Consider the following 13,646-nt stretch of genomic DNA (forward strand, 5'->3'; position numbering starts at 1 on the left):
ATAATGTTTGTAATATGCTGTACTGCATGGCTCTTGTAAGGGGCATTGCAAGTTCCTCCGTCCTAATTTTTGGCAGCTTTTGCTTGGAAGGCATAAGCAAAGACTATGGGAGACACACTGCCCAATAATGGGAATAATGTTTGTAATATGCTGTACTACATGGCTCTTGTAAGGTTCATAGCAAGTTCCTCCGTCCTAATTTTTGGCAGCTTTTGCTTGGAAGGCATAAGCAAAGACTATGGGAGACACACTCCCCAATAATGGGAATAATGTTTGTAATATGCTGTACTGCATGGCTCTTGTAAGGGGCATTGCAAGTTCCTCCGTCCTAATTTTTGGCAGCTTTTGCTTGGAAGGCATAAGCAAATACTATGCTGTACTGTATGGCTCTTGGAAAGGGCATTAAAAGCGTCTTGTTAAGCTACTGCGACCTCCACCACTTTTCCGAGGGGCATTAAAACCGTCTTGTTAAGCTACTGTGACCTCCACGTCTCTTCCAAGGGGCATTCAAACCGTCTTGTTAAGCTACTGGGACCTCTACGTCTTTTCCGAGGGGCATTAAAACCGTCTTGGTAAGCTACTGTGACCTCCACGTCTCTTCAAAGGGGCATTAAAAGCGTGTTCTTAAGCCACTCTGAACTCCACAGCTCTTCCAAGGGGCATTGAAATGTTGTTTTTAATTATCTCTAAGCTCCACGACTCTTCCAACGGGCATTGCATTTCCTCCTAATTTTAGTCAGCTTTTGCTTTTCAATGCAAAGGCGAAAACTAAGGGAGACCCACTCCGCAATAATGGGTAGAAGGTTTTTAGTACGCTGTAATCCACGTCTGTTTCAAGGGGCATTGCAGTTCCTCATAATTTTTGGAAAGCCTTCCATTCACTGCTTAGGCCAACAGTGTACAGGAGACCCAGTTGCTATAAATGGAAAAAATGGTTTAGTTAAGGCCCTCTGACCTCCATGTAATTTCCAAGGGGCATTGGAGTGCCTCAAAATTTTTGGTAGGCATTGCACTCACTGTATGCCCTATAACTGTGTAGCCGAACTGCTCCTTTTGTTACAGAAACATATCCTACAAGACATATGTGGTTGACTGGCCTGATATTGATGTGAATGGTCCCTGTTCCTCCTGCTTTTTCTCCTTTGCCACTACCTCATCCATCATTTATCACCTGAAGCTTTGTTTTAACGGGAGTCATAGAACTGGGATAGTAGCAGGAAAACATCCAGCAATCCTCGGAGGAGGTAGGATATGCGCCAAAGCGCTGACCACCTCAGACCTAGCCGCTACTACATACTTGCGCTTGCATTCCAAGAAAACAAAGCAGATGCTAACTTATATCATCATCATCATGGTCCTCACCTTGGCACTCTCAACTCCCCTGATGGAGAAGCCAGGGCCCACCGGAGGAGTCTGGTTCTCTGGTGGGCTCGTCCAATGCTGCCCTAAAGCAGGCCGGGCTAAGAAAAGTGTGTGGGGGGATGTTCCAAGGAGAAATAGGGGCGGCTGGGGACGGTTTATGGACACCCGGCCTCGGGGCGGCTGGGGACCGAGTATGGACACCCGGCCGCCCCCTGGCGGCTGGGGACCGAGTGTGGACACCCGGCCGCCGGGAGGCTGGGGACTGAGTATGGATTCCAGGCCGCCAACGCAGCCATGACGTGGTGGCCAGATTCCGCCTCCACATGCCTAAAAGGCCCAATTTCAAGTGCAAGCAAGCAGTATGGTATTGCAGCCTGGGGGTGGGTGGGTGGCTGGCTGCATACTTGCGCTTGCATTGCAAGGAATGGGAGAGGTACAATTCAACACTGCCCTGGGAAAAGGACTTGAACGGGGATAGTTGCAAGTCTGCAACGACAGGTGCAGGGTGGGAGGCATCTTCGCATGTACCATGAACAGGGGTTTGGCATGCACACACTACAGCGGAATAGGCTGTCCATCACACTAAATGCACTGGGGAGGGCACAGGTAATGTTTTGGTATGCGCGCTTAATCTTATGTATTAGGCACACCGGGACAAATAGGGACGGCTGGGGACTGAGTATGGATACCTCGCTGCCGAAGCAGCCATGAGGTAGTGGCAAGCTTCGGCCTCCTCCAAACTAAAAGGCCCCATTTCAAGTGCAAGCTAGCAGTATGGCATTGCAGCCTGGGGGTGGGTGGGTGGCAGGCTGCACACTTACGCTTGCATTAAAAGAAAACAAAGCAGATTCTAACTTCTATCATCATCATCATGCTCCTCACCTTGGCACTCTCAACTCCCCTGATGGAGAAGCCAGGGCCCACTGGAGGAGTCTGGTTCTCTGGTGGGCTCGTCCAATGCTGCCCTAAAGCAGGCCGGGCTAAGAAAAGTGTGTGGGGGGATGTTCCAAGGAGAAATAGGGGTGGCTGGGGACCGTTTATGGACACCCGGCTGCCCCCAGGCGGCTGGGGACCGTGTGTGGACACCCGGCCGCGGGGCGGCTGGGGACTGAGTATGGACACCCGGCCGCCCCCTGACGGCTGGGGACCGAGTGTGGACACCCGGCCGCCGGGGACTGAGTATGGATTCCAGGTCGCCAACGCAGCCATGACGTGGTGGCCAGATTCCGCCTCCACATGCCTAAAAGGCCCAATTTCAAGTGCAAGCAAGCAAGCAGTATGGTATTGCAGCCTGGGGGTGGGTGGGTGGCAGGCTGCACACTTACGCTTGCATTCCAAGAAAACAAAGCAGATGCTAACTTGTATCATCATCATCATGGTCCTCACCTTGGCACTCTCAACTCCCCTAATGGAGAAGCCAGGGCCCACCGGAGGAGTCTGGTTCTCTGGTGGGCTCGTCCAATGCTGCCCTAAAGCAGGCCGGGCTAAGAAAAGTGTGTGGGGGGATGTTCCAAGGAGAAATAGGGGCGGCTGGGGGCCGTGTGTGGACACCCGGCCGCAGGGCGGCTGGTGACCGAGTATGGACACCCGGCCGCCCCCCGGCAGCTGGGGACCGAGTGTGGACACCCGGCTGCTGGGCGGCTGGGGACTGAGTATGGATACCAGGCCACCAACGCAGCCATGTTGTGGTGGCCAGATTCCGCCTCCACATGCCTAAAAGACCCTATTTCAAATGCAAGCAAGCAGTATGGTATTGCAGCCTGGGGGTGGGTGGGTGGTTGGCTGTATATTTGCGCTTGCATTGTAAGGAATTGGGGGAGGTACAATTGAACACTGCCTAGGGACAAGAACTTGCACGGGGATAGTTGCAAGTCTGCATCTTCTGATGCGGCAAGGATGACTTTTGATGGGCACACTTTTAGGCAGTGACCTGGGTGTCAGAGATGCTTCCAGGGGTCTTCCCCATGCTGTTCGCATGTCTTTTCAGCACTGTATGCATGTGTCACAAAGCACATGGCCAGATAAGGTTGTAAAATGTTAAAATGACCTTTCCCGGTGAATGCATTTGTCACGGTTGAAAGCAATACAAAAGTGCAAAAACGCATAAAAAATGCTACTTGTGAACATAGCCCAAGGTGTGGAGGAGTATTTTTTTTGGGGTTATTTATTTTACCTTATACACAAGTCTTTACCCTGGAAAGGAACTTCCTTAAACATACTGTATTTCACAGGAAAGCAGTTTCAGTTTCGTTTTTGAATGTTTTATTGTGAGCCCTTAAAAGTGGCTTAATACCTCTGACCACGTTGTTGACAGCAGTGACCTGGGGGTCAGAAATGCTTCCTGGGGCGATCCCCATGCTGTCCCCATGTCATTTGAGCACTGTCACTATCGTTTTGGGCACTGTTAGGCTTTTAAAAGACTGCCGGGGGTACCGCCGCAAAAATGCTCGGGTCTCCCATAGACTAACATTGGGCTCGTTGCTCGGGTCGAGCACCCGAGTATCACGGCGAGCTCGGCCCGAGCTTCGAGCACCCGAGCATTTTAGTGCTCGCTCAACACTAATCGTAATGCGATTTTTGTCACATGGACACTTGGTCCATGTGAGAAAACTGTGATCTAATCAGCCCTATTGGATTACACTCAGCTGTTATGAAGAGGTAAGTTCCGGACTGGACCAAGGAAATGCAGTGGATGTTGTGTATATGGACTTTTCAAAAGCTTTTGATACGGTTCCACACAAAAGGTTGATACATAAAATGAGAACAATTTGGATAGGGGAAAATATATGTATGTGGGTTAAGAACTGGCTCAGTGATAGGAAACAAAGGGTGGTTATTAATGGAACACACTCAGACTGGGTCTCAGTTAACAGTGGGGTACCACAGGGGTCAGTATTGGGCCCGCTTATTTTTAACATATTTATTAATGACCTTGTAGGGGGCATACAGAGCAATATTTCAATATTTGCAGATTACACTAAACTCTGCAGGGTAATCAATACAGAGGAGGACAATTTTATATTACAGGAGGATCTATGTAAACTAGAAGCTTGGGCTGATAAATGGCAAATGAGCTTTAATGGGGATAAATGTAAGGTAATGCACTTGGGCAGAGGAAATAAAATACATAATTATATGCTTAATTGTAAAACAATGGGCAAAACTGTCACTGAAAAAGACCTGGGTGTATTGGTGGACGACAAGCTCACGTTTGGTGACCAGTGTCAGGCAGCTGCTGCAAAGGCAAATAAAATAATGGGATGCATTAAAAGAGGCATAGATGCTCATGAGGAGAACATAATTTTACCTCTATACAAGTAACTAGTGCGACCACACTTAGAATACTGTGTACAGTTCTGGTCTCCGGTGTATAAGAAAGACATAGTTGAACTAGAGCGGGTGCAGAGAAGAGTGACCAAGGTTATTAGAGGACTGGGGGGTCTGCAATACCAATACAGGTTATTACACTTGAGGTTATTTAGTTTGGAAAAACGAAGGCTTAGGGGTGATCTTATTACTATGTACAAGTATATGAGGGGACAGTACAAAGACCTCTCTACTGATCTTTTTACTCTGAGGCCTGAGACGGGGACAAGGGGGCATCTTCTACGTCTGGAGGAAAGAAGGTTTAATCATAATCACAGACGTGGATTCTTTACTGTAAGAGCAGTGAGACTATGGAACTCTCTGCCGCATGATGTTGTAATGAGTGATTCACTACTAAAATTTAAGAAGGGCCTGGATGCCTTTCTTGAGAAGTATAATATTACAGGTTATATATACTAGATTCCTTGATAGGGCGTTGATCCAGGGAACTAGTCTGATTGCCGTATGTGGAGTCAGGAAGGAATTTTTTTCCCAATGTGGAGCTTAGTGTTTGCCACATGGTGATTTTTTTTTGCCTTCCTCTGGATAAACATGTTAGGCTATGGGTTGAACTAGATGAACTTCGTCTTCCTTCAACCTTAAAAACTATGTTACTATGTTACTATGTTACTATGTATGTTATGTTACACTGGTCAGGATGCTGTCTGCTTTTTTCTCAGACAACACTCATCTGAATGAGCACTAAAGCAAAGTGAAAAGTATGTTTTGTGAGTGTTCCATGACCGTTATGAAATTGATGCTTGAGATATTGCAGCATTCTTAGAGTAACTTTTAGAAATCCCCAAATTGAAGATCTGGAAGTTATGACTAAAACTTTAAACATCACTATAATGAAACTAGAGAAAAATAAAAAAATATGATGCGATTTATTCATACAAAGGGGATTCTTATTAATAATAAAAAGGTATACAATGAATCCACCTTTCTGTGAAGATTTGAAGTCTTGTAAAATTCTCAGGAGTACAAAAATGTTTCTTTTCACTATTAAATAAGTTCTTTGCGAGTGGAGTCTGACAGTTTAATGCGTACACTCCAAGATTACTGCGCAAGCAGCCGCAACATGAGACTGTGAAATAATGCTTCTAATTAAAATATACTTAAAAATGATATCCTATGGACACAATCAAAACCTTCTTTAGTCAGCCAAGATTAACTTGAATTTCTACAGCAACGAATGTTCAAAGCTAGAAAACAACCCCAGTAATTACATTTTTAGCTGTATTAAAAACTTGGACTTTTAGAATTAGATTTTTTTATTTATACTTTGACTTTTCTCTGTTGAAATGCTAATGATTAAGTTTTATTGTTTAATAATGCTTCTATAAAACTCCATTAACTAATTTTCTGCAGTGGTTTGTAATATACAGACAAAGCAAACAAGGATAGTAACTGGACTTAATGTTTCCCTACTGTGAATTGTAAGTGATTCTGCATTATTTATAGTAGGGCATACAAAATTATAAACTCAGCTGCTGCGGAATCTTTTTTGGAGATAAAGAGGACAGTTCCTAAAAATACTAAACTCATCTTTTTCATACTAAAGATCAGAATGTTCTGCAGCAGCTGGGGCACAATACTGTTGATACCTGTCTCCTCGGTTCCCAGCAGCCAGCTCCCTCTATGATGGTAAACATTGGGCAACTATGGTGACCTCTGATTTCAGCATTCAAGGCCTTTTAAAGCCAGCTCCAGTGGCTGCATGTTGCCTAAGTATTCAGGAAGCAAATCCAAGCTGTTACTACCTGTTTTCCAGAAGTAAAACCATACTTCCCACTTGGCTCTAGTACAGCCAGGTGGCTGATTATCTGCTGAGCAGCTCCTGACTGCTATCTGCACATCCAACTCTGCTACAACAAGGTGCCTGATTGTAGCGTCGGCGTCCCTGCCTCCTGCTAGGCAGGGACGCCGTTCCCCTCACCTCTCCGCTCCGTGCCCTGCGGCTTCCTCCCGCTCTGCTGGCAGCGCGTGCTGCTTCCCGGCCTCTGTGCTTAGGGCGCGCGCGCGCTCCCCCTCTCTTAAAGGGGCCGTGCGCGCCGTCCTAAGGAGTCCCCGGCCAATGGCCGGAGGACCTCACCATATATAAGGCACCTCCTCCAAAATGGAGGTGCCCGAGCAATGTTGTTGCAAAGCCTTTCAACTCTGCTTCAGCCCTCAGGTCCCGTTACCAGTTACCTGCCAGTCACCTGCCAGTCACCTGCCAGTCACCTGCCAGATTCCTGCCTGTTACTTATCTATCTGCGGTCCAACAGTCTGCCTACCAGCCCTGCCAGTCTGTCAATGGATCAGTCTGCCCGCTCACCTGGGAGCGCTCACCTACTACCTGTTTGCTAGCCTACCTGGAGGCTCCGCCGTCACGTGCTGTGACCACCTGCCTGTCCAGAGACTCTTGCCCGCTCACCTGGGAGCGCTCACCTGCTACCTGCCTGTTAGCCTACCTGGAGGCTCCGCCGTCACGTGCTGTGACCACCTGCCCGTCCAGAGACTCTTGCCCGCTCACCTGGGAGCGCTCACCTGCTACCTGCCTGTTAGCCTACCTGGAGGCTCTGCCATCACCTGCCGTGACCACCTGCCTGTCCAGAGACTCTTGCCCGCTCACCTGGGAGCGCTCACCTGCTACCTGCCTGCTAGCCTACCTGGAGGCTCTGCCGTCACGTACCGTGACCACCTGCCTGTCCAGAGACTCTTGCCCGCTCACCTGGGAGCGCTCCTCTGCTACCTGCCTGCTAGCCTACCTAGAGCCGTCACTTGCTGTGACCACTGGCCTGTCCAGAGACTCTTGCCCGCTCACCTGGGAGCGTCCACCTGCTACCTGCCTGCTAGCCTACCTGGAGGCTCTGCCGTCACTTGCCGTGACCACCCGCCTGTCAAGAGACTGCCCCCGTCACTTGCCGTGACCTCCTGCCCATCTACCCAGAGACTGTCCCCGTCACCTGCCGTGTCCTCCTGCCCTTCTACCCAGAGACTGTCCCCGTCACTAGCCGTGACTACCTGCCCGCCTTCCCTGGGAGCCACCTGCTTCCTTACAAGGACTGCCCCCTTGTATAGTTGCTCAGAGGTTCCACCTCCCAGACCCGTTACACTGATTTTGTAGTCAGCTTTGGTGTTCCTGAGGGCTGTCCATACATTCAGCCACAACAAGGTAGCTGATTTGTTTACACAGTTTACTGTTCCTGAGTGCAATACACACATCCAGGTCTGCTACTACAAGGTGCCAGATTTCCTACTCAACTCTGTTGTTTCTGAGTGCTATCCACACTTCGAGCTCTACTAAAAGGTGCCTGATTATGACGCGCCCCCTGGGCCAGTGTTGTTTGGGGGATACCCGGAGCCGGATCAGATGGGGGTTGTAGTCTCCGAGTGGCGGTGACCCGGTCCGTGCCCAGGGTGTCAAGCTCAGTGTGTGGCAGTCCTACAGATGTTACTGGATGTTCTTTAGTGTCGACTACGCCACCCGTTGATTTGCGGTCACTACGGCCGCCGCTGCAGCAGGGTCCGCTGAGGCTGGTGGTGTGTGTGCAGCTCAGGTAGTATAACCCCCAACGGGAGGGGTATAGCCTCAGGGGGTCAGTTGCAGAGGATGGTGGTTGTGGAGGTGCAGTGAGGATGGTAATGAAACTCAGAGTCGGGCTGTGCAGTTCAGGGTTTTTACTTACTGCTTTTGTGTTGGTCACTCCGGCCTTGAGTGACCACCCGAGCCGCGCTGCGTCCACCAGGTCCTGGACTCGGCCAAGCCCCAGGTGATTCTGGAGCGTGTTCCTGAGCTCCCTTTCTGACTTGTCCTTCTCTCTGGCCTTCCCCACCAGGGATCCACCTAAGTCCGGCTCCCTCGGGCCTCTTGTTGGTAAAACCCTTGTCTCTGGGTTCCCTGACCCTATTCTTGGTTTGCCTTCCGGGTGGATTTAGTGGGTGGTCGTGGCAGATCCTGCCCACGACCTCCGGTCTCTGGCTAAGGATTAGTGCCCTCCACCAGCTTGGGATCCGGTACCCTTGTGCCAACTCTTCACCCTCTGGTCTAATTTTGGGTTCTTGGAGTTCCCTCTTCTCCCCCTCTGGGTCCTTCTTTTCTCCTCTCTCTCACTCTCTTGGCCTTGGAGCTGGCTGAGCTGCTCTGCTTGTCTGACCAAACCTCTACAAAAGACCCTGTTCTAAGATGGTTCCCACCTTATATACTCCCTCTATGTGTGAGCTCAGGTGACCAGCACCCAATGAGCTCCTAGCATTACCCAGACTGCTCCCCCTATCTGCCCCTACACTACTGGGATGTTCCACCCCCCTCCCACTCCAGCCAGGGACAGACGCTGTCGTACCTGCACATTTCTCTAGTGGGAGTACCATTGGTCTGTCCCCCGGAAATGGGATGTATGTAGTGCATGCAGCCTACTGAGCTCAGTTCCACACTCCATCCTTACCCGGGAGTGGAATACCACACCTCTGGCTTGAGGTGTAATACCCCTGTAGCAGCCGAATCCTCAGGGTGCTACATTCCCCCCTGGTAAACCACAGCACGTCCTCGGGCTGTAAGATATAAAAAAACATCCAAAACATACAATTTTTTTTTTTTTTTCATAAACATAAACATATAAAACATCACATATATTATCAGCAATAAAACTTTTCATATAAAACTTTTCATAAATAACATCCTTGTAAACACTCTTGCTCCTCCGGCCACGGTGCAACTTGTGACCGGGAAAAGTGCGACAGTCTCCTTTAGAAACACGGTTTTCCTATAAAACCTGTAGAGGGCGCCTTAGAAAGCGCAACTATATACAGGGGGAATATGGCCGCTCTCAGTCCTCGGCCAGGTAATGGGAATAGGGACACACGGGTTAACAGTTCACTCTTGTCCCAACGGGGACATATTTAAAGCAGCAACAGTTCACTGTACCCCGATGGGTAACTATTTACAGTCTCTTTACCGTACTTTAACGACGGCGTCCTCCTGCTCCTTCTTTGGATTCAGACCCGTCCGGGTCCTCCTGCTCCTCCTCACACCGCAGCTCCTCCTCCGTCAGGCGATGTACATGGAGGGCGTAGGGTCCTTTGGCACACTTGTGCTGGGTGAAGGTGACCTCGTCCCCTACATACAGGTCACGACCTCTGTGTCCCTCCGGCAGATGGCTTTCTACGTCTCTGCGGGTGACAAAGACGTCGCCGGGGGTATGATGGTCTCTTATGAAGCCCCACCCATGCTGCAGGTTGAATTTAATCACAGTCCCGGTGGTACGGGGACCATGAGCTGCACGGGGGTTCCTCCTGGTCCGGCTCTTCTGCTCCGCGCTCCTTATCTGTGCTTGCTGTTCCCGGACCCGCCTCTCTCTCCGCTCCTTCTCGAAGACCTCGAGCTGCTGGCGGCAGCACTCTGCACGCTCCGCTGCGGCCGCCCGAGTCTCCTGAGTGAACCCCATGAGGTCTCCTCCGGTGGGGTCCCACTCAAACTGTGCCTCCTCTAGCGGGGGCTGGGTCCTCCTGACGGGCTTCGGAGCCGGAATCAGGGGCTCACACAGGGGCCTCGCCCTTTGGAGTTCCAGTTGGTAGTACTCCTGGGGCCATATGAAGGGCTGCCCATCCGGGCACGTATGCTGGGCGAACAGGTCCTCACCCAGGTGCGGTACTTTGGGTGTTATGGGCGCTGTGGTGGTAGCGGCGCCCGGGTTGACCAGGCCTTGCGACCAGGCTTGGGGCATGCTAAAGGAAAAGGGCACCGTAAGAACGGCGGCGCCCGTGGTTACTCGGCCCTGCGACCAGGCTGGTGGCTCCGCGGAGGTAGGGGGCGCTGTTGGAATGGCGGCGCCCGGGTGTACTAGGCCTTGCGACCAGGCCGATGGTATTTCCTGCTTTGCCGCGCTCAGGGTCGAAGCGCGTGACGTCACAGGGGTCGCGGCCGCGGTTTCCGGTTGAGGCCTAGTCTGCGGCGGTGACGATGCAGCGACGGGCACGGCAGGGTGAATTTCGGGCTCTGCGACGGGGAGCTGGGGCAGGCACGCGGTTTCCTGGCTCGGGGTAGAGACGTCCCCTTTACCTGCCTCCATTCGTTCAGCTCCCTTCTCGGCGCCGTCTCCGGCCTTGAGTCCTCCTGCACCATCCTCAGAGGCGGTCTGTCTCCTCGTCTCGGGTGGCGTGCTCCGCTGACGGGTTTCGGTCCGCTGGGCCATCTCTCGGCTCCACTCCGCCAACGTCTCTCGCTGCACCCGGGCCATCCTCCGTGCGAGGCCCTCCAGCGCAGTCTGTGCACACTCCCGGTCTCGGGGGAGCTGTGCCAGGACCTCCACTAGGCCTAGTGGGGTTGTGGCTTGTAGCAGGCTCCTGACCACTGGGTCGGTGCTGCCTGACTCTCCCTCCATCTCCGGGTAGGCTCTCTCTGGACTCCTCTCCAGACTTCTTGTCTCCGGGTGCGCTCTCTCCAGACCGCTCCAGGCGACACCCATCTTCGTTCTCTTGTTCTGTCTCCGCCCACATTGAGGGTGGTCCCGGGGCAACTTAGTGATTGTCAGTTCCAGGGGCAGTTCTCTCACGCTGATGGACACTTCCAGCATCACAGTCTCTGTTGGTGGGCGCGGTTTCCGCTTTTGGCGCCATTCTTCGACCTGGCCCACGATGGGAGGTGACCTCTTGCCACCCTCTGGCACGCCCATAATGGCGTCCGCTCTTCCAAGGCGGGAAATCTTTGGAAATGGCGGGAATCGTCTCCCAGTGGCGGGAAACTCCACGGATGGCGGTAAAAAGCTGCAAATGGCGGACAACCGGCGGGAAACGACCTGTGATGGGGTCCGTTGGCGGGGAGCCTCCGGAACCGGCGGGAGACTTCTTTTTAAGGTAACGGTGAACTTTTCTTCAGGCACGCAGTACCCGGTTGTTGCGGGCACGTAATCCTGCCGACTACGCCAAAGTTGACGCGCCCCCTGGGCCAGTGTTGTTTGGGGGATACCCGGAGCCGGATCAGATGGGGGTTGTAGTCTCCGAGTGGCGGTGACCCGGTCCATGCCCAGGGTGTCAAGCTCAGTGTGTGGCAGTCCTACAGATGTTACTGGATGTTCTTTAGTGTCGACTACGCCACCCGTTGATTTGCGGTCACTACGGCCGCCGCTGCAGCAGGGTCCGCTGAGGCTGGTGGTGTGTGTGCAGCTCAGGTAGTATAACCCCCAACGGGAGGGGTATAGCCTCAGGGGGTCAGTTGCAGAGGATGGTGGTTGTGGAGGTGCAGTGAGGATGGTAATGAAACTCAGAGTCGGGCTGTGCAGTTCAGGGTTTTTACTTACTGCTTTTGTGTTGGTCACTCCGGCCTTGAGTGACCACCCGAGCCGCGCTGCGTCCACCAGGTCCTGGACTCGGCCAACCCCCAGGTGATTCTGGAGCGTGTTCCTGAGCTCCCTTTCTGACTTGTCCTTCTCTCTGGCCTTCCCCACCAGGGATCCACCTAAGTCCGGCTCCCTCGGGCCTCTTGTTGGTAAAACCCTTGTCTCTGGGTTCCCTGACCCTATTCTTGGTTTGCCTTCCGGGTGGATTTAGTGGGTGGTCGTGGCAGATCCTGCCCACGACCTCCGGTCTCTGGCTAAGGATTAGTGCCCTCCACCAGCTTGGGATCCGGTACCCTTGTGCCAACTCTTCACCCTCTGGTCTAATTTTGGGTTCTTGGAGTTCCCTCTTCTCCCCCTCTGGGTCCTTCTTTTCTCCTCTCTCTCACTCTCTTGGCCTTGGAGCTGGCTGAGCTGCTCTGCTTGTCTGACCAAACCTCTACAAAAGACCCTGTTCTAAGATGGTTCCCACCTTATATACTCCCTCTATGTGTGAGCTCAGGTGACCAGCACCCAATGAGCTCCTAGCATTACCCAGACTGCTCCCCCTATCTGCCCCTACACTACTGGGATGTTCCACCCCCCTCCCACTCCAGCCAGGGACAGACGCTGTCGTACCTGCACATTTCTCTAGTGGGAGTACCATTGGTCTGTCCCCCGGAAATGGGATGTATGTAGTGCATGCAGCCTACTGAGCTCAGTTCCACACTCCATCCTTACCCGGGAGTGGAATACCACACCTCTGGCTTGAGGTGTAATACCCCTGTAGCAGCCGAATCCTCAGGGTGCTACAATTACATACTCAGTTCTGCTGTTCTTGAGTGCTATTTGCATATCCAGCTCTTCTACAACAAAGTGCCTGATTGCCTACTTGTCTCTGCAGATTCAAGGTGTCATCCGCACATTCAACTCTGCTGCATCAACCTGCCTGCCTATTTGTCTCTACTTAACCCAAATACAGTCCGCACTTTTGGTTGAGCTATATATAGCACTTCAAGCTCCTCTTATCCACTTGCCATCCTACCTACATATCCAGTTCAACTAGTCCTAACTGTTCCATGTGCCATCTGGCTTGTCAGCTCTGCTATATCAACTCATCAGTCTGTGCTGCTTGTCGTTATGACTGGTTATGCAACTTGATGTGAGCTAACAGGAGGTCATCAGTCCTGCAGATGGACTGCCTCAAAGATCTGCTGTTTCCCCTCTGGTTCCTCCTCAACATCTGCTACCACCTCCTACTCATCTGGGACATTCTTTTTTTGGGGATCATCTCCATATTTGCCTACTCCTTCTCGCTGTGATGGAAATCCTAATGACGCGCCCCCTGGGCCTGTGTTGTGCAGGGGAACCCGGAACCGGGCCTGTTGTAGAATGCTGGGGGTTGTAGTCTCCGTGTGGCGGTGACCCGGTCCGTGCCCAGGGTGGTCAAACCAGTGGCAGTCTTAATGTATAGCAAATGTCCGACTACGCCACCCGTGGATTGCGGTCAGTGGGGACCGCCGCTGCGCTGCCGACCGCTGAGGCTGATGTTGTTTGCGCAGCCGAGTATGGGATAACTCCCCACGGGAGAAGTATTGCCTCAGGGCAGCTAATGTGAGAGAT

Source organism: Phyllobates terribilis, unplaced genomic scaffold (genome assembly GCF_046119375.1).
Source record: "Phyllobates terribilis strain yellow unplaced genomic scaffold, ASM4611937v1 Scaffold_2__4_contigs__length_985480577, whole genome shotgun sequence".
NCBI lineage: Eukaryota > Metazoa > Chordata > Amphibia > Anura > Dendrobatidae > Phyllobates > Phyllobates terribilis.